This window comes from Lactuca serriola, chromosome 5 (genome assembly GCF_051521515.1).
Source record: "Lactuca serriola cultivar US96UC23 chromosome 5, Lser_US96UC23_V15, whole genome shotgun sequence".
Lineage (NCBI taxonomy): Eukaryota > Viridiplantae > Streptophyta > Magnoliopsida > Asterales > Asteraceae > Lactuca > Lactuca serriola.
The window spans coordinates 16997453-17018206 of NC_136412.1; positions in this window are offsets into that span (position 1 = coordinate 16997453).

Sequence of the window (20754 nt, forward strand, 5' to 3'; positions counted from 1 at the left end):
TTTTATTTTGATTACATATTTTGGTGTCTTATTACAATTAAAGAACACACATGTATTAAAACTTTACTTTTAATTCAATGGATGATGTTGTTGCTTGTTTACTACTTTACACTGTTATGATACTTCACATAACGTCCTCCTCCCCTGAATGTTTCCGCCGTTCTTGGTTTTGGGGTGTGACAGTAACCTCACCTGCAATAAGCTCGCGCAGCTTCCCATCAATCACATCGGTAGTGTCACCTGATCCTGCCTCGGATCCAGATCCCCCTGATCCAAATCATGTCACCACTATGCTGAACTGAAAAGTCATAAATCATAACGATCTGGATTTCCATACAAGGGATTTTCCCACACTGGTCCTCCTTGAAGTCGTTAGATCTAACATTGGTTCGGGTACAGGTCCTATGCTTTTAGTAGTACGAGACCAATACTACCTTCCACACCTACATGTACCTTTCCCTAATGCTCTACCTGATAACTCCAATTCGTCCCAATACTGAACCATATTCCACAACTACCGCATACATCAATATCATGCTATCCTAAGATTTACCCTACTCGTATCAATCAAACCAATCATGACAGGTTGCCTTTATTAATGCAAATTATACATAGAAAAAGATCAAATAGACTTTCGAATAAAAGATTCTACCCTAGGACCACAACCAGACAAGGAATAGGAAATAATGCCAAATCAATCATTATGTGATTATAAGCTCCTAACCGTATACAATTTTAAAAGCATACACGTAGCAAGTTCCATATAAGCAACAAAGCTCAAATATGAGTATAACATGCCCAACATATTAAGGAAACTACTTACGTAGTTCGGCTGATCACGTGCGTTGAACTCTCCTCTTTTCCTTTCTTTCAAAATCTTTTTATGTTATTTTTGAAATATATTTTACCATTTCCTTAGTTTGATTACTGACACACCCGAGAGTATGCCCGACTCCCTCAAACCAAAGCTCTAATACCACCTTGTAACGACCCAAATTTTCAAAAGAAAATTTTCAATTTTAATTAATCAAACCATATCCACAAACCATGAAATCCCAAAACAATTGTTTTCAAATCCACATTCATTACAACTTTATTTAAAAAAAACCATCATAGTTCCCCATAAAATGTCGGTGAGAGAGTGCACGTCAGGCCGTCAAACCTTGCCCTTGCCCTTGCCCTTGGGCTCAGATATACGTAAAACAAATCCACAAATTGTATGCTACTGCTAAGTGAGTCCCCAAGAGCATATCCCACACACAAACTACATAACATATTGTTGGATCGGTGTCTAAGCCCGTAACTATATTTGGTATGTACTTGACCCGATTGTGCATGGTCCTTTTGGATTGCCTTCACCAAAGCAAATTGACAAGGTAATTTAAGGAGAGAGAGAGAGAGAGAGAGAGAGAGAGAGAGACGATGTAATGGTTTATTAATATATTATAAGAATAATATATTAAAGGAGAAATCATATTAGTTAATTAGTATTAGTCAGAAATTAATTGGGAATTAATTTGGTGACTAAAAGAGATTAATTAAATAATGGGGCATAAACTGTCAAATGTGTGATAGTTGGTTTTTGGGCTTGGAAACCTAATGGACTAAGGGGGGACGAAATTATGGTGAAGGATCATCATATTTTCGTCCAAGGCCCTAGTCCAGAAGGTTCCTCGGGCTACTTGGTCATTAAGCTATCAATTAGGGTTTAGACTGAAACCCTAGCAGCCTACAGTATAAATAAGATCCCTGGCCTTCAATTTTCGGGACTGGCTTCCCAAAAGAATCCCTAGGCCAAAATTAAGCATCCTCCCTCCTCTCTCATAGTTTCCTTCTTGCTTGTGGTGTTTGTAAGCCATTAAAGGAGTTACAATTGTGACTCTAAGCTCAAGAACAAGAAGATTCAAAGGATTTTAAGCCAATTGTAAGAGGTAATCACTTAGATCTGTTATTATAGTTTTAATTTCGAATTATGCATGCTAGATCTAGGGTTGCAAGTCTTGGATTCATTGCTTGTACAATAGAGAAATCTAGAGCCAAGCATTAGGGTTTGTATGAGCACATAAGATTGTTCTTATGCACAAAATCCACCACATATATCAAATTACCTATAAGCTACACATATCACATAAGCCTCGCATAAAACATATAAGGAAACCATTGAAACCCTCTCAGGTCTTACACCTAATGTCACGGGAACCCCCACGTGATCTTATCTGCCATGGGAACCCCCACATGGTCCTCTTGCCTTGGGAACCCCAACAAGGTCTTCCTGCCTTGGGAACCCCCACAAAGTCTTCCTGCCAATAAGACACAATGCAAAATATGCAAGCAAATATAATAGGATTCCATGGAAACCCTCCAAGGTCTTATACCAAATGCCACGGGAACCCCCACGTGGTCTTCCATGCAAATGTCATACTATCATATGTAACAACTCGAAATTTTCATTCGGTCCAACCCTAAAAGTCAATCACTTCGATGTATAGGTCAGTTACATTATTACTTAACTTTAGCAAATTTAAAGTCCGTTCGATTATTTTAATATTATTCCTTAAACGAACGGGTGAAAGAAAGTGACGTCTCGGGTTTTGAAATTTAAAAACCGCAAACACCTCGTGTCTTAGAAGTTCGTGGCCAAACTTTTATGTTTGGGTTGAAAAATAACCCAAAAACTGTGAACTCATGCATAAGCATGAGTTTGCTCCCCAAAAACTAGTCATTTTGTGTTTACTCCCCATTTACCAAAAGAGAAAACTCCAAAAATCCTCTCAAGTATCATCCTAGAATTAATTCAAGATCTTCAATCTAGTAAGTGTTTCTAGCCCTTTCAAGTTAGTATATCACTTAATCTAGTGATTGTACATCCTTTAATCCATCCATTTATGTGTTTTGACTAGTTTTTCCAAAACACCAAGAACACCAACAACACACACTAGTGTTCTTGGACTTAAAGTTCATTTCAAGCTTCCACAATGTAAGTACTTCTATCCTAGAGTCATTTAAAGGTAGCTATACATGTTTATACCAAGGAAAAGACCCAAGAACACCAAGAACAAGGTGTTCACGGTTTTGGGAGGCTCCCAAAACCGTAAACACAAAATTTAGTGCCTTAGGGTGCTTTAGGGTGTCTAGATGCTTCACAATACCATAGGGACTTGTCTAGATCCATCCTTGATGTGTATATCACCTAAAAGAACAAGAAAACAACCATTTATATGTGTTTACGGTTTGGGGATCTCCCAAAACCGTAAACACCCCAAAAAGTGTTTAAATGTCGCATAAAAGTCCCATGGTTGTTCCTTATTTCTAAATCTAACCTAGACTAGTGCCATGATTGAGCTAAGGACTTGAAAACCCCAAATACCATAAACTTAGGAGTTTAAGGTAGTAAACTCATGAGTTTAAGGTAGTAAACTCATGAAGAAATGGTCCTTAGACCGTAAACACCATTTAGGAGTGTTTTGATGCCACACAACACTTCCTAAGGCTTAAACATGCAGTAGGAATGTTTGGAATAGCTTAGAAGACTTCAAAACAACAAATGGTCAAAAGGTTAGGAGTTTACGAATGTAAACTCAAGTGTTTACAACCGTAAACTCAAGGGGTGTTGGTCTTTAGGGAGTAAACTCATTTGTTGAGGACCTTAGAACCGTAAACTCCTTTAGGGAGTTTTCCTTGAACCCTACACTCACTAGCCTTTCCCTACAACACTTAGATGCACTCCTAACACTTATACAAAGTGTTTGTTATGCCCTAGAGTGTCTTTAATTTTTTATTAATTGTTTAAAGACTATTTGTTTATATACATATTTCTTTATATGTTATTAGGATCTTTGTGCGTGTCTAAGTCTTCACTTGACACCAAGCACTTATCCGACACTTCCTTCCGATCCACTCGCAACAGGCAAGTTCATGCCCCTTAATCAATGTTTTAAATATTTTTAAATGCTTTATGGGGGGGGGGGATACAAGTAGAATCATGCTACTTATTATATCAATCACATGTGATTAATAAGCAGCATTCAAATGATTTGTTACTCATTAGCCGTTTTACCAAACAGTTTCCTTCAAATGATTTTCATAAACACTTTATATGTTTAAAACTCCTTATTAAACTGTACATTTTACTATGTATGTTTCATTTCAAACTCATTAACAATTGTGTTTCAAACAAATGTTTCTTTATACTTAAACTGTTTTATCAAACCCATGCTTTCAAATCATTTTATAGATTGATATAAAGTTGATCTTTTCTTAGATAATAAAACTTATTTTATGCTTTTATATTATCAATTGCATGCCTATATATGTATAGTTATATAATAAATGTTTAAAAGGCTTAGGAAGGCTATCCACCCTATTTCCTTTTCGCGCTTGAGATGTGGTCTGGTGGGACATCGAGTATCCGTCCGAAGGTTGTTTAAATATTAGTTATATATCATATGTACATATATAGACATAAAGGTTTTCCCAGTTCATTCAATACCCTTGGGTAGCAAGGGTATACTTCCATTTTCATACGTGCCAGTTACATTACTAGTAAGCTACCGTATGGGTAGTTTAGGAAGATACTAGAACTATTACTAGAACACGATATCATACAATGAGTCAGTTCATTCATGAGTCAATACTTGCTAGATAGAGAGAGAACACACGTCACAGCTAGTACACACAATACATTACTATACTATTACATAGATACATTTACATGATTACATTTACATGAGTACACTTACATAGATTACATTTACATGAGTACATTTACATAGATACATCTACATGATTACATCTACATGAGTACATTTACATGAGTACATTTACATAGATACATTTACATGATTATATCTACATGAGTACATTTACATGAGTACACTTACATGAGTACGTTTACATAGATAACATAGGGTGAATTAATAGTACATTTATATGTATAGATTCTGTTATACACTACTAGAAAAACAACCTTCTACGATGCTCATTGCATGTCGTAAAACGCTCAGACGATGCGCAAATGCGCGTCAAGGAAGGCTATGTCATAATGAGAGACGACACGCTTTTGTGCGTCCTCTATAGACGATGTGCATTTACGACGCGCATTTATGACACACATTTACGATGCGCAGTTACGACACACAATGCGTATCAAGGAAGGCCCTGTCACAAAGGAAGACGACACGCAATTGCGTGTCGTAATCTCACGACGCGCATTTAGGACACGCATTGCGTATCATTAAAGCCCCTTTCATAAATGAAGATGACTCGCATTTGCGTGTCATAAACGTTAACAACCATTTACGAGATGCTTATACGACGTGCCTTTAATATACTCAATTACGCATAATACAAAAAAAAAATAAACAAATATATGTCAAAACAATCAATTTCATCCAATAACATCATGTCAAAAAAATTGTAATACATCTGTATTAAGGGATCTAATTGTACACTGTTATTAAGAGGTTTTCCCTAACTATATAACCTAATACTACATTTCTATTAAGGGCACCTTCTTCTATACTCATTTCATCTGTTGGTAGAGTACTAGTGCTTTCCTTAGATATCTACAAAGACAAAAGTTGAACAACAATTAATACATAATAGATGGATGAAATATATAGTATGTAAATGTGAATATGCTGACCTGGATTCTTTCTAGAATATCTATCTCCCGAATGTACTCACCTTTTTCATTTTTGTACTTATAGGAAAGAATAGTGGGTTCAAATTCATCTTCAAGCCTCCTTTCCTTCCCTTCACCACTATCATCATATCTACTGATCCGTTCTAGTCCCAACTTGCGTTGCCTCAACAGCTCATCCACATCACCAAATATATCATGAGCTTCCTGTATTGCTCATGGAACTCACAAGCACTGACAATAACAAGTTCAGAAAATATAACCTGTAAAAAATATAGCAAGATATAATTGAAACATTGGTACAACTCTCTAAACACTTTTAAGTGTCCAGATAGTTATGTTTATATCCAGAACCTTCTATGCTGTTGACACAGCAAAAAGGAGGGTAATTGTTTTTACTTTTACCTTATCAAAACCCATTGCCACAAGCTTTTGGATCTCTTCATCTGATACAACACTTACTGCTGCTATGGCATCTGTATTTATCCCTCCCTGCCTAAAATACAAACTAACTTTTAAAATGCCAACCTAATGTGCCTTACTTTTTTCATTTACCCATAATACCAACTTCCTTCCATTTCTTTTCTCATAATAGCAACGTACATATAGTTCTTTACACATTAAATAAATAGCAATATCAATTTTTTGTATCACACATTGTAATAACTAATAATACGTTCTATCATTTCTTGCAATTGCTTCCTGAGTTGAAGGATAAACAGGGATATTGCCACTTTCCAAGAGTCTTGTTTGTAGGGTTGAGTTACGAGAAGCCTTGCTGGAGACTGTTTCTGTTTGGGTTGCAACTAGTGTCCAGGAAACCTACTATTTCCTTCTACTGACTGGATAATTTTAAAAATAATAAATAAATAAAATTAGGAGATTAAAAATGCAACATTGCTACAACACTCAAATTTGACTGCTTACCTGAGGAGCCACCTCTCTCCTTGGCATCCATGAAGACAAGTTTGCCCATATATTCCTTGAAAGCCTATCACTGGAAATTTTATGAATATATAAATATAAAAAAGCAGATAGAAAACTAAGAATATAATAAATAAGGGGAAAACAGATAAAAGGCAAACTACTTGGATGATGTGTTACGAGTAGTATCTAGAAGGATCGCGACCTATGCACATTATATATTTTCATATCTACCATCTTCTTCTTTGAAAAATGATGTTTTTATGGCAATTCTGGAGTATATTATATGTTACTTTGACTTCTAAAAGTCAAAGTGTACCTTGAAAATGGAGTGAGTAAAAAGAAGTAGCAAGAACATACTTTTCACGCCTTGCTGCTTCTGCAATCATTGCATCAATGACAACATCTACCATTACAGAGCCCAGATTTTTCAATAACAAGATCATGAGTTGATGTTGAGAATTTCTTGTTGATTCCTATAAGCCAAGAATCGCCTATGAAAAGAGGGAGAGAAGTGTTGCAATGAATAAATAAGGAACCCTTTTCCTTCCATTTACTGGGATACAATCTGATATAATTCTGCACCCAAGATGCGCAACCATAAATAAACAAGATTTTCAAAAAAGTACACTAACCAAATGAAAGCTTAACAATTAGATCAATACCCATATACTGGTTTTCTGCTCCATGGAAAAAATGATATGGAGGTTACGAATTGAGAAGCTGAGGGTGATAGCTTTAATTTGTCCTTCAGGTGGACATAGGTAGCCTGGTAGAATCAAGAAAGGCATGACCCTGCAGTCAACAAAAAAGTTAACAGCTAAAGCTTTTCACTTTTTGTAGCCAAATCAAATGCATTTAAATACATTACATACTTGAATTGATGGATTGTATCAGAGAGAGCAGACCCAAACAACACCATTGCTTCATCCGAAATGTCAAACCGAACATTTAGTCTAGACACCAATGCTATGTCTAGAAGTGTCGTGAGAGAGTATAACATGAGACAACCTACAAGTATATGTATATTCCCCAAGGGTAAAATCATCATTTACTGCTCGTATTCAGATGGTTAAGTATACTGTTATGAACTGGAACATTTAGTCGAGAAACCAATACTATGTCTCCAAGAGTGACAGACTACAACAACATGTCCGAAGGGTAAAATGGTCATTTACTTGCATTCAGATGATTCGTTATACATTATAAAATGAAACATGTAGTCGAGAAATCAATGAAGTGTCAAGAGTGACAGAATACAACTATATGTTGGAAGGGTAAAATGGACATTACTCACATTCAAACAGTTCATTCAGCCCAAAAAAGAAGAAGCAGACTTTGTGTATAAGGGGTGGTTTTTTTTGTTTTTGCCATTGAGTCACTAAATGGGTAATGATAAAGTGTTGTGTATACATAAGGTCAGTTTTCCTTTTCTAGACAGAATGACTAAATGACCATTTTACCTTTACATTCCAAAAAACAAATTCCAAAATATTTATTAATTTTAGCATGAGAGCAATTCTAATGCATTAAGTTAGGTTTATTGGTTAAACCCATTAAGTCATTTTGTTAAGATTAAGTCATAAAGAAACATGCATCTATATGGGTGTTTTGTTTGACTTAATCTGAATCTGAACACAATAATGAGTTAATGAGTTAAGCCAATAAACCTGGTTTAATGTATTAAGAAGAGAGAAGAACTTACGTGAAAAGTTTTCGTAACTTGATCTTCTTTAGAAAGCAGTTGTAAATGAAAGTCCCAAACAGGAGGCCCATCCAGCCAATAACACGCGAAGTGCCCAAAAAAGAAGGTTCTAGATTCAGAACGTAATAGAACTTCACTGTTGATGGATTAGGAGTAGTCACCTACGATAGGAAAAACCAACCCATTGGTCTGGTTTTGGTTTGCCCAATTTTCTAAATCAGAACTACAATTAATTAATCATACAAAATTACCATCATTATTATTTCATACCACAACGATATACTATATTTGTTTTTTATATTAAAAAGGGAACCTAATCATTCTGTTTCTTCCTTAATTTTTGTCATTTGCACTTTCAATTTGTAAATTGTAATGCTTCTCAAAAACAAAGTACAAATGGCCATTTCTTTTATTCAACATCATTTCTAGACAAAAGGGTAAAATGGTCGCTAACACTGGTCCAAAAAGGAAACAGTCTTTGTTAATACATGAATTACAAGTTCGTTTTATAACAGTTCTCAATGGAACATTCATTTTTATTTTGCATCACATCTAGAAAGAAGGGTGAAATGGTCATTTTACTCTCTTTCTTTCAGTCCAAAAAAGAATGATTTTACTTGTTTCTTTCTTACTTTTCTTCAGTTACAAACTTCACTTTGTGAGAGTTGTCAAACAGATAGTCGTTTTTGCTCAACATCAGAAGGGTAAAATGGTCATTTTATTTGGCCCACTAAGAAACATTTTCTGTTCATACATCACTTCTACGGACAGAAACTTATTTCTCAAACATCACTTTATCCATCCAGAGTCCAGAGTCCAGACCCTAAATCTATCCCATCATATATAAGAAATATAGAGAAAAACAACAAGCAACAAATAACAACACACTTTTACTCCATCTCTAATTTGGCCACTAGACTTACAAGACAAGAGTGTTTGTTACTGAAACCATCCAAACTTCAAAAGGCATTACAAAACTTTCAATTTAAAAAAAATAATAAACACCATTCGTCCATGTCAGCATTTCACAGGTTTTTGGTCAAAATTACCCAACACAAGTCAAATTTGAAAAGTAAATGGTCTGATTGATGATTTTCCAAGTCCAGTAAGCAAAATAGAAAAAAATGATTAAAAGCATATTGCTATTTATGAGAGTTTATCAAGTTGTACCTTAAAATTATTGGCTGTCGAAAAGCTTCAAACAAAGTATAAACAACCATTTTCATAGACCAAAACCATTTTAATGGTAGAGATCCTTCTTTTTCAGGCATCTGATCTTTAATTAACTCTAAATATTTTTTCTTGCTGATTTTATGGCTCCTCTTTCTCACCAAAGAACTAGGTTTAGGCGCCTCATTTGATGATTTTTCTTCATCTGGTCCACTTCCACTATATATTTCAGAGGCATTAAAGCTAGGAAACTCAGTAAAATTTAAACTACTAATTGGGCTTTTTGTCACAAAACCACATGAAAGTAGCTGTATAGTTGGCAGATGAGAAAAGTAAAAATATGTTGCCCATTTGGAGGTTAGTTAGTGCATATCCTCCAAACAGAGCATGGGATAGAATTGACACAGAGGAGAAGGCTGAAGTGTATACTTTATTCACTAAATTAGAATGAAAACAAACTGGGACAAATTCCAACGTACACTTGCCTATCTACTTAAACTAAAACTTTGCTGAAAAATAAGAACAACCTTGACTAGATGCCAAAGACCAGGAACACACTCACTAGACCTTTGAGTAATTCAAATCTTACAAAAACAACGTGCATTAAACTAAAATTCTGAATTATCCTTAACAGATGAATAATAAGTGGAATCTTATTCAAACCTCAACATAGATTGGCATATAGTAGTTAAATATCTAAAACTTTCTATAACATAAAGAAAAAAAATCTAAAATCCAACTATAAAGTATAAACACAGGAAAGAGGAAACTTATAAATTAGTATTGAAAGCGTTCATATGTGTCTAAATGCTCATCCTCAACAGAAGGGTTTCTAAGAGTTTTAACAGTTTCAAGTCAGTTCACAAATCACAATATTATAGCTATATCACCTTGAATTTACTGTTATACCTCTAGATCCCAAATTCCCTGTATGTTGAAGTGACTTAATTTTTTCAACTTTAATCATGTCTTTTGATAGACGCATGTGATATCAATAGACTGTAATTCCCTGTATGGACACGGATTCCCAAGTTTAGTTGTTGAAACAAGAACCCAACATTTTTGCTTCCCGATACAAACTAATTTCTCACGAGTGTATAACATGGGTTTCTACAAATAAGATTGAAGCAAGTTTGTCCTAACATGTCCAAACAATCATTATAAAATCACAAAATATGTAAATAAGGATACAAAGATATACAAATAGTGAGAATTATGGTACCTGTTCAACAATCGATAAAACGTCTATATGACAACTTCTTTGAGTAAATCCAACACCACAATCCCCTTCGAGATTCCCAAAGCTAGCAAAACCAACATATGAAATTTTGGAAGTTGAGGGCTTTGAGAACTGGAATCGGAATTCGCTTTCCAGAGTTCAACCAGAATCATATCATCTTCCGAGACATGGCCACACACTTCTGCCAGGTTCGTGTGAGCATAGAAATTTCAGAAGGGTCGCCACCCAACTCTTCACGAAGAACAAGCAAGTTCTCACCAGGATGCACTCATGTCCGTGGTATATGATATCTATAGACATATTATTTTTTTAAAAATATTACAAACAAAATGAAAATCTCCTATGTATATATATAAATTACTTACAATATTTGAGCCGGTTGGCCACATTTCTTCTAACATTTTTGTGCATTATAAGTTCCTCTGTAGTCACAATTTTCTGTACAACCTGTTGATGGTGAAAGGTAAGTCGACCAATATCGTCCTATACTCTCCCCATGCTCCCAAGGTTCAGTGATAGAGGACATTTTCCTTCAGGGACAACAAATGTGGACTGAAAAAATATATAATGAAAAAAAAATTATAGTCTTGGAAGTAGTGGTGTATTATTATTATTATTATTTTTAATGATTGAAGGGTTACATACCTTATACCAAATTAGACTCTGATTAGTAGGCAAATCATTGCCATGGGTTCATAAGGAACTATTAGCAACCTCTGTTTTATCAAGTCCTAGGCTTTCCCCTTTAGTTCCAACCTAACTGCAATCAAAAGTATGTAACAGCTCAAAACTATGTGTGAAATGTGAAAGAAACCCTAATAGTCAAAGTTAACAACAAACCTGGTAGGTCCATTCGTTAGATGAAATGTCTTGTTTAGCATTCTTGAGATCAAGCAAGGTGACAAAATATAAGCCTGCTCCCCAGATATCAAACCATGGACCGTAGCTCTGGAGAGCAAACACACACACACACACGCACACACACACACATATATATATATATATATATATATATATATATATATATATATATATAACCCTTAAAATAAGGAGACCCAACAAATTATAATGTCAGTCACATCAATATTCAATGCTCTGATGCTCCTAATCCACTCATTTATTGTGTTCTTTGAAGTCAAAAGACTGTAGATATGGGAAAATAAGTAGTAGAGCAGAAAGATATGGTGTCACCTGTAGACCAATCATCATACTAATGATATCCAATGTGTTTGCTTCTTTGTTCGAGACTAATCTTTTCATTTATACTGAAGATTGCATCATCAATGAAAGAAGATTATTTTAATTCTTGCAAATAACTCTTACTATTATTATTATTATTGACAATCTATTATTTTATGTTATAAAAAAAGAAGATGATTTCTTACAGCAATAGAAGATAATCTCCCAAATGAGGGAGTACGGGCAACATATGAAGCAGTTGCAACTGCTGCTACACGTATCCTGTTGAAAGCAAATATTAGTTGGTTTTTTTATTTCATAAAAAAGAGAATAACATATTATAATTCTATAAATTTAATGTACCTTTTATGCAGATCAACATATTCATGAGTCACATTTACAATCTCCTCCTGCATTCATAGAAAATTTTACCATGTATTTAAAATTTTAAAAGCAGGTAGATACTTTAAACTACACATGGGATTTAAACGTGCAGATTATAGGCAAGGGAAACAAAAGAACCTGAAGAAGTTCCTCAAATACATCTTCTAAAGTGATTATACCAATGACTTCACCTTCTTTAATATCCTCAGTTAAATAAGACACTCCATTTGTTCCAACATCTCCTAACTTAGCAAAAATTCGTGGTTCCACATCAATTGCTACATTATCACTCTTTTTTGGTTCTTCTACAATTGTAAAATGAAGAAGATGAATATAAGAAAGACGGAGATAAGTTATTTAACAACAACAATATCAGCAAATTCGGGTTTAACCAAAAGCAAGAAGGTAATGTAATTAAAAAAAGTAAACAATATTAGGCCAGTGAAGTCAAATCACTAACCTAAGTAGCTAAACGTGATTTTTAAAGAAATCATACAACCTCTAAATTCATTGCAAACTTCATTTAGTTCAAAATATACCTAGACACTACAAAGTTGGAAAATATAGTTTAATCCCACTGTAAAATGATGTTTTTTTCATTTGAGCATTTCATCAAACACCTTCTCTTCATCTTTGTTTCAATGATCTCAACAAGAGACTTAACCATTTCATAATCTATAGCCATAATTCTTCCACATTAACACAACTATAAAACAACAGAACATTAAAAACTTGCGAAAGAAAAGAAGAAATCAGAACAAGAAGAAAAATGAGAAATCGGTGCCCGATGTTGATGAAATCACAACTTTAACGTTTGTCTTGAGGTCCTCTTCCGTCTTCTCCCTCGACGGTGACTCAAAAATCCGATAGCCCTACACAAAAACTCGAACAACTCCCTCTCTAGCCACTAAGACGAACGAATGGAAGATTAGGGTTATTTTGGGATGCTAAGGGTTTGGTTAGAGGGGATGTAAGAACTAAATATATGAGAAATCGACCCTAACATAAGAGCCTAAGGGGATCTCTACATCAAAATAAGGCTTTCACCTCAAGGGTACTTGACGTTAACATGTGTCTGCCAATTAGGGTTTTTTTTTCATGTAGAGGATGTAGTTGGAGGTTTTCTTGCAGATTAAAGCCCGAGTTATATTGGACGAACGAAGAAGGGTTGGAGGTGCTGGATCTAGGTGAAGATGAAGGCCCTAGGGTTTCTTTCTAGCTAATTCAAAGATTAGCATCGATGGAAGAAGGTGGAAGCATGAGTAGAGGGAACAAGGGAGACTGAGAGAGGAGCAAAAATAGACCGGGGGGGGGGGGTGTTTAATTTTTGGGATGCCATTTCCCCCCGACTAAAAACGCGCCTTTCATTAAAAAAAATTATAAAACGACATGTTTAGATGACGCGCATTTTATGATAAGCGCCCTCCGTGTTTTTTTTTCTTGAGACACTAATTTTAGGGCACGCAAAAATGCGCGTCCAAAATTCTTCAGATTTCCAAAGATCTGACATTATTTTTAGGGCACGCCCTTTTGCGTATCATTAATCAGTGCGTGTCGTAAAAAGCGTGTCATTAAAGGTCTGTTTTCTGGTAGTGATATAATCCTCATTCTTATCTTCACTTTGTGATACAATCACATAATCGGCGAGATAGATTGGATTTAATATCCTAGTACCAAAGGATACTTTGTGGGATTAACGATTCCTAGAATCTCTGTTAGCTACAGAGGTAAAAGCTCATCCACGGATGTCAATGGTTGATACCATTACATGTATACCTTAAGGGACTAACTATTCCTATACCCAACTGTTAGCAACAGAGGTAAATGTACATCTACAGATGTCTTCAGTTAACACTGTTAGTTACCCTAGTACCAAAGGGTAATACTTAGGTTATTTATATTATTACCTTTATCTTGTGACCCATTCACATAAGCGATGAGGTGAATTATATTTGAGTATCTTAGTACCAAAGGATATAATTTCTTATAATAATAATAATAATAATAGTAGCACAGTTAAATCTTGGTAGAAGACTACATTTAGAACAAGTTAAGTCTTGGTAGAAGACTACAGTTACAACAGTTGGGTCTTGGTAGAAGACTCCCTTTTAATATAGTAGGAATCATAGGGATTTCTAGGGTTTTTCAAACGTTTACCGTTGTTTTACAAACATTTTCATACTTACACGAACTTTCTTTCAAAACATTTTCAAGTCTTTCATTACATGTCAAACAAATACTTACATACAAATTAAGACACATTAATACTTATGATCTCACCAGCTTTAAAGCTGATACTCTCTTTCAAAATAACTTGTATCCTCAGGTCAATAGTAGACAGGTACCGATGCAAGGTTTAGAGAAGATGGAGCTCGTTCAAGACTCATCTTTCATTTTGTTTATACTTTAGTGTCTATTATAATTTGACAGAACACTTGTATTAAAATTATATTATTAATGCAATGGATGATGTTGTTGATTGTTTACTACTTTTCATTGTTGTGATACTATACATGACGTCCTCCGCCCCAGAACGTTTCCGCCATTCTTGGTTTTGGGGTGTGACATCATATCACATATTCAATCAACAATCTGCATCTCATAAAATGGGTCGACCTTGGTGCCTTAGACCCACTAATATGGTGAGAAGACTAACCTCTGTCCGAAGAATCTGAAAGCTGCTCTCTTAACTGTCTGCAACCACCATCACTAAATAATAATATTAAGCAATGTTAGGACTGCACTTGATCAAAGGGAACTCAAACGCCAAGTTCTTCCATAAAGGCCCAAATATTCTTCCTTTGTTAATGGGCCTAAATTCCACGTCCAAAAAATCATTAATGGGCCTCATGGCCCAATAAGGCCCAATCATGACATCGATGGCCCAAAACAGATGAAGTGGCCCACCATCCCAAAATACGCACATGCCCAATAACCGATTGAGGCCCAACAACTCAAGGACCAAAACAAAGTCCAAGTCCATCTATGGTGCGTACGCTTAGCGTACTGCATCTCTGGGGCTTACGCGCAACGTACGATAGGTTACACCCAATGTGCTTAACACTTTAAGCAGATTTTCCATTAAGTGCTTAACACCCAATTCTCTTACGTCCAATAGTCAGATCTAAGCTTATTAAGACCCCATGAAGAACATTATAAGGTTCTTAACCCATGCATGAGGTCAAAACACCCATAAGGACTCCATTTTAATGATGTAAAAGGACCAAAGGACCTCAAATCTGTCATTTCCATCCCCTGGAGTTTCTTAACTCACAAGAGGAGGTCCAAAATCAACCAAAGGGACAAAACGAGAAAACCCTAGCTAGATCTAGTGATTAAGATGGAAAGGTCCAAGATTTATACCTCATAAAGCTCCTAAAGGTCGACTATATGCAGATTCTTGAAGCCAAATGACACTCCAAGCTTCCTAACAACTTCTCCTTCTTGAATGAACTCTAAAATTGTCATAAAAACCCACTCCTTATGCTGAAAACCCTCTTACATCATATCTCAGTTGTAGGTGGGTGAAATGAGGCTAAAGAGACCGATAAAGTTTGGTCCAAGAGGCTAAAATCTGTTTAAATAGGAGTCAAGTCCGAGATTCATTTTCAAGGCTCCTTCGTGATCCTTCTCCCATAGTACGCTAATCGTACCCTTTGGTACGCCCATCGTACGAGTAGGACCATTTTTCACAATTAATTCATTTTCAAGGGTTTCAAAGGTGTACCTGATTTGGAGTGTTACACTAGGATCCATCCTAGTACGCTCAACATACACAACGTACGCCCATCGTACTTCCTCTTTGTCCAAAATCACCAAAATGCCACTATGGGCCATATTGCACTCTTTCTTGTACTCAATGACTAAAATGGAAAATTTATTCATACATACGGTAAAAATTGAAAATACCTTGACACCAAGATGCTACAATTCTCCCCCACTTGAACTAGACTACATCCTCAAAGTTTGATGCAACAAATAACTCAGGATAATACTCTCGCATCTCTGACTTGGGTTCCTATGTCCATTCGGAACCCTGGTGATGCTTCCACTAAACCTTGACCAATGATACCACCTTGTTGGGAAAGGCTGTCGTCTTTCACTCTAAAATCACTATTGATCTCTCAATGTAATTTATGTGATCGTCAACCCGATAATCATCCAATGTAATAACCACAAAATCATCAGCCACATACTTCTGCACCTACAAAACATGGAAGGTGTTGTGCATATGATTGAGCACCTCCATTAGATCCAACCTATAAGCTACCCTGCCAACCCTGCCAATCACCTGAAATGGTTCTATATACCAGGGCCCTAATTTTTTCCCTCTTCCTGAAGCGTATAACACCTTTCCAGGGTGATACCTTCAACAAAACCATGTCACTGACATAAAACTCCAACTTAGATCGACGCTTGTCGACATAAGTCTTCTACCGACTCTGAGCTGTCTGTAATCTTTGCCTAATTCGTTCGATGAGCTCTAACATCTAAAGGACTTCCTCAGTCCTTCCCATTAATCTGTGTCTAATCTCTCCCCAAAAAACTGGCATACGACACTTCCTCCCATAAAGAAGCTCAAAAGGTGGAGCACCGATACTAGAGTGATAGCTATTACTGTAATGAAAAATCAGCTGAGGGAAGGTAGGAGTCCTAGCTCCCATCGAAGTCTATGAAATAGGGTCGCACATGTCCTCAAGTGTCTAGATGGTCTGCTCACTTTGACCATCAGTTAGCGAATGATAGGCAATGGTAAGATGCAACCTCATACTCGGTTCCTCATGGAACATTTGCTAAAAGCAAGATGTGACCGTACATCTCGATCTGATATAATGGATACCAATATACGGTGTCAAGCAACAATGCCGCACACATACAGATCGGCCAATTTCTCGGCAGAAGAACTCTCACGAATGGCCAGAAAGTGAGCGCTGTTGTTCAGACGGTCCACAATAACACAAATCGCATCGATGCCCTTAGTCGTCCGAGGCAACTTGGTGATGAATTCCATAGTGATATGTTCCCATTTCCATATGGGAACCTCCAATGGTTGCAGCTTTCCATGCAGCCTTTGATGCTTATCCTTGACCATCCGACATGTCAAGCATCTCACGACAGATCAGGCTATCTCTCTCTTCATACACGGCCACAAATAACTAAGTCTCAAATCCCGATACATCTTGGTGGCTCCGGGGTGTATTGAAAACCTAGACTTTTGTGCCTCCTCCAACACACTCTACCTGACCCCACCAAAGTTCAGCACCCAGACTCGTCCATACCAGGTTAATAATCCCCGACTGTCAGTGGCGAACCTAACAACCTCACCCTTGAGTCTCTCCTTCTTCCAATTATCCTTCTTGACTCCCTTGGACTGAGCCTCCCAAATCAGATCAAGAAGAATAGAATCAAATGATATTCTCATACACAGACTCTCGATATAGGAATTAGCCGCCTTGCGGCTCAATGTGTCTATGACCACATTCACTTTCATGTACTTTCCCGGGGTGATATATGATCTTGCGGTTATAATCCATGACCATGTCAAGCTACCTACGCTACCTCATATTCATATTTGGTTGATCCATGAGATATATCAATCTTTTGTGATCCATGTAGATGGTACACTGGAACCCATACAAATAATGCTGCCAAATCTTGAGAGCAAACACCACTACTCCCAACTCCAGATCATGAGTCAGATAGCAAAACTCATGCGGCTTCAGTTGTCGAGATGCATATGCGATAACCCTACCACGCTACATAAGTATTGCTCCTAGACCGGAGATGGATGCATCACAAAATACCACAAAGTCATCAACGCCCTCGGGGAGGGTCAACACTGGTGCCTCACACAACTTCTGTCTCAGCGTCTCAAATGCAACCTATTGCTTAGGTCCCCAACGAAAATCCACGCCCTTCCTCATCTGACGAGTGAGGCGTATTGCAATCTTACAGAAGTCCTGAATAAATCTCCGATAATACCCTGCTAATCCAAAGAAACTCCTGATCTCCGAGGGAGACTTCGGGATTTCCCACTGCATAACATCCTCGATTTTGGCCGGATTGACCAAAATCCCATACTGATTAACAAGATGCCCCAAGAACTGGGCCTCTCGTTATCAAAACTCACACTTCGATAACTTGGTTTATAGCCTTTTTTGCCTCAAGACCCCAATAAGCTCTCGAAGGTTCTCCTCATGTTTCTCCCGAGTCTTGGAATACACCAAGATATCATCAATGAACACAATAATTGATCGCTCGAGCATCAACCTACACGCTTAATTTATCTAATCCAGAAATACTATGGACGTATTGTTCAACCAAAATGGAATCGCCATGAACTAGTAATGCCAATACCGAGTCCTAAACATGGTTTTCTCCACGTCCTCCTCTCTACACCTCACCTGATGATACTCTAACCTCAAATCGATCTTGGAGAACCAATATGCACCCCGTAACTGATCAAAGAGGTCATCAATGCGCAGAAAGGGATAATGGTTCTTCACTGTCAACTTGTTCAACTCCCGGTAATCAATGCACATCCGGTGCAACCCATCATTCTTCTTGACAAACAAAATCGGAGCTCCCCACGGAGAACTGGTTGGTCTGAGGAACTGTTTGCTTAACAGCTCCTAAAGCTAAGAGGACATGTAAACCTTGTTTTAGGCCGTTTCATAATTCAACTTTGTGACCCGAAGATCAAGTATCATAAGGCTTCGGGCTTTAGTAACGAGAGGTTTAGACCCATGTGGATGTGGGTAATGCAGATTGTGTGATCCAAAAGTTCGATTTGTGCTTTGGAGTCAAAGGGTAAAATGGGAATGTAGTGTTTCATAATTTTTTTATGAATTATGGACTTTAGTTCGATGTGTTTTAATTCAAAAGTAATTATATAGGGTTGTAGAGCTCGTTAATACCTTTCTGCGGATATATAGATCGTCGAAATCGTAGTTGAAACGAAGAAGTTATGACCATTTGAATTTTGAACGGTTTTGGGTTAAGCTGAGCATGTTGAGCGTACAAGGGGGAGTACGTTAGGCTTACTTGGGCACAATGAGTATCCCGGGCGTACGCAGTCAGTGCCTAAACCCTATTTTTGTGGTTTGAGCCCTATTTAAGCTCCTTAACTCCCTCAAAACCATTCCATTCACAACCTCCACCTCTTCAAACACCCTCCCATGAAACCCTAACCATAGTTTGAGCCTTGTGAGCTAAAAAAAGGTGTTTTGAGTGCTTTGGAGTGTGTGTGGTCACCTTGGAGAAGAAGGAACTCTTTGGAGAAGTGTTGCTTGCATTGGAGCTTGTAGATCCATATTTTGTTCTCCTTAATCCCTCTTCTAGATGTATAAAGATTGAATCTTGATGATGTATTTGTTAGATCTAGCTAGTTTTGGATGTTATGAAATTTTGGTCATTTTAGTGCCTAAATTTTAGATCTTGAAAGTTTGTGACCTTCTTATCTAAACATCATTGTGATTCATATCTGATGATTGGAGACTTGCACTTAACGTATTAAGTTGAAAAAGATGCACGTTTTGGTCCCTTTGATGCTTAAAGTCTAGATCTTGGTGGTTTGAACAATTCTAATGGATAAAGTTGGAAACTTTATCCATTATGGAGCTATTAGGATCTATAAAAATGTGATCTTGATCCTTTTATTCCTTCCATGAAAGTTTCATTATGTCTTAATGGATTAATAAGTTAAGGTTTTGACTTTTGGACCTTTTCTAGACATGGAAAGTCATAAAGGTAGAAACTTTATGACTTAGAATGATGGTGTGGGACTAGATCTAAGTGTTGCATGAAAGGGATTAAAAGATTAAGCACTAAATGGAAAAGTGCCTTTTGGCCGAGTATGTTGGGCGTACCTTTAGGTACGTTACGCGCACTTGTGAGGAGTCCATCCCTAGATGGTGAGTACACCATTAGTACCAGCTGAGTACGCTGGGCATACTCAGCATAAAGTTTGACTTGTTGACTTTGACTGTGACATCCCCATTTTCACGGCCAGAAAAGACCGATTTTGTTTATGCTTTATAAAAATCAGAGTACTTCTTTTGATAAAAATGTTGCGGAATTGGTTCCCAGTAAAACATGATAAATACGTTATAAAAGCATTTCCGAAGAAATGTATTTTTATTCATTTTACAACATTTGAGATGTCATTGTCAATACAGAAACATAAGCATAAACAGAACTTACATTCATTTACACTAGTGATCTACACCTCTTTAATCTCTCAGTGTAATGTAACTTCGTATCGGCACCTATGATTCAAATAAGCTTAAGTGGGTCAGGTTGGGAAACCTGGTGAGTAAGTAGGGTTTTCTACCCACATTAATGTAATTATTATGTTTAATCATCAAACAATCAACCCAATTAGCCATCCCCATTATCTTCTTTACTCTTAAGGATCTACCATATGAATCAAATATTCCTCATTCATTTATTCCTGAGGATCATCCTAAGAAATTGGCATGAAGTCCAACGTTGCCACGGTTTACACAATAG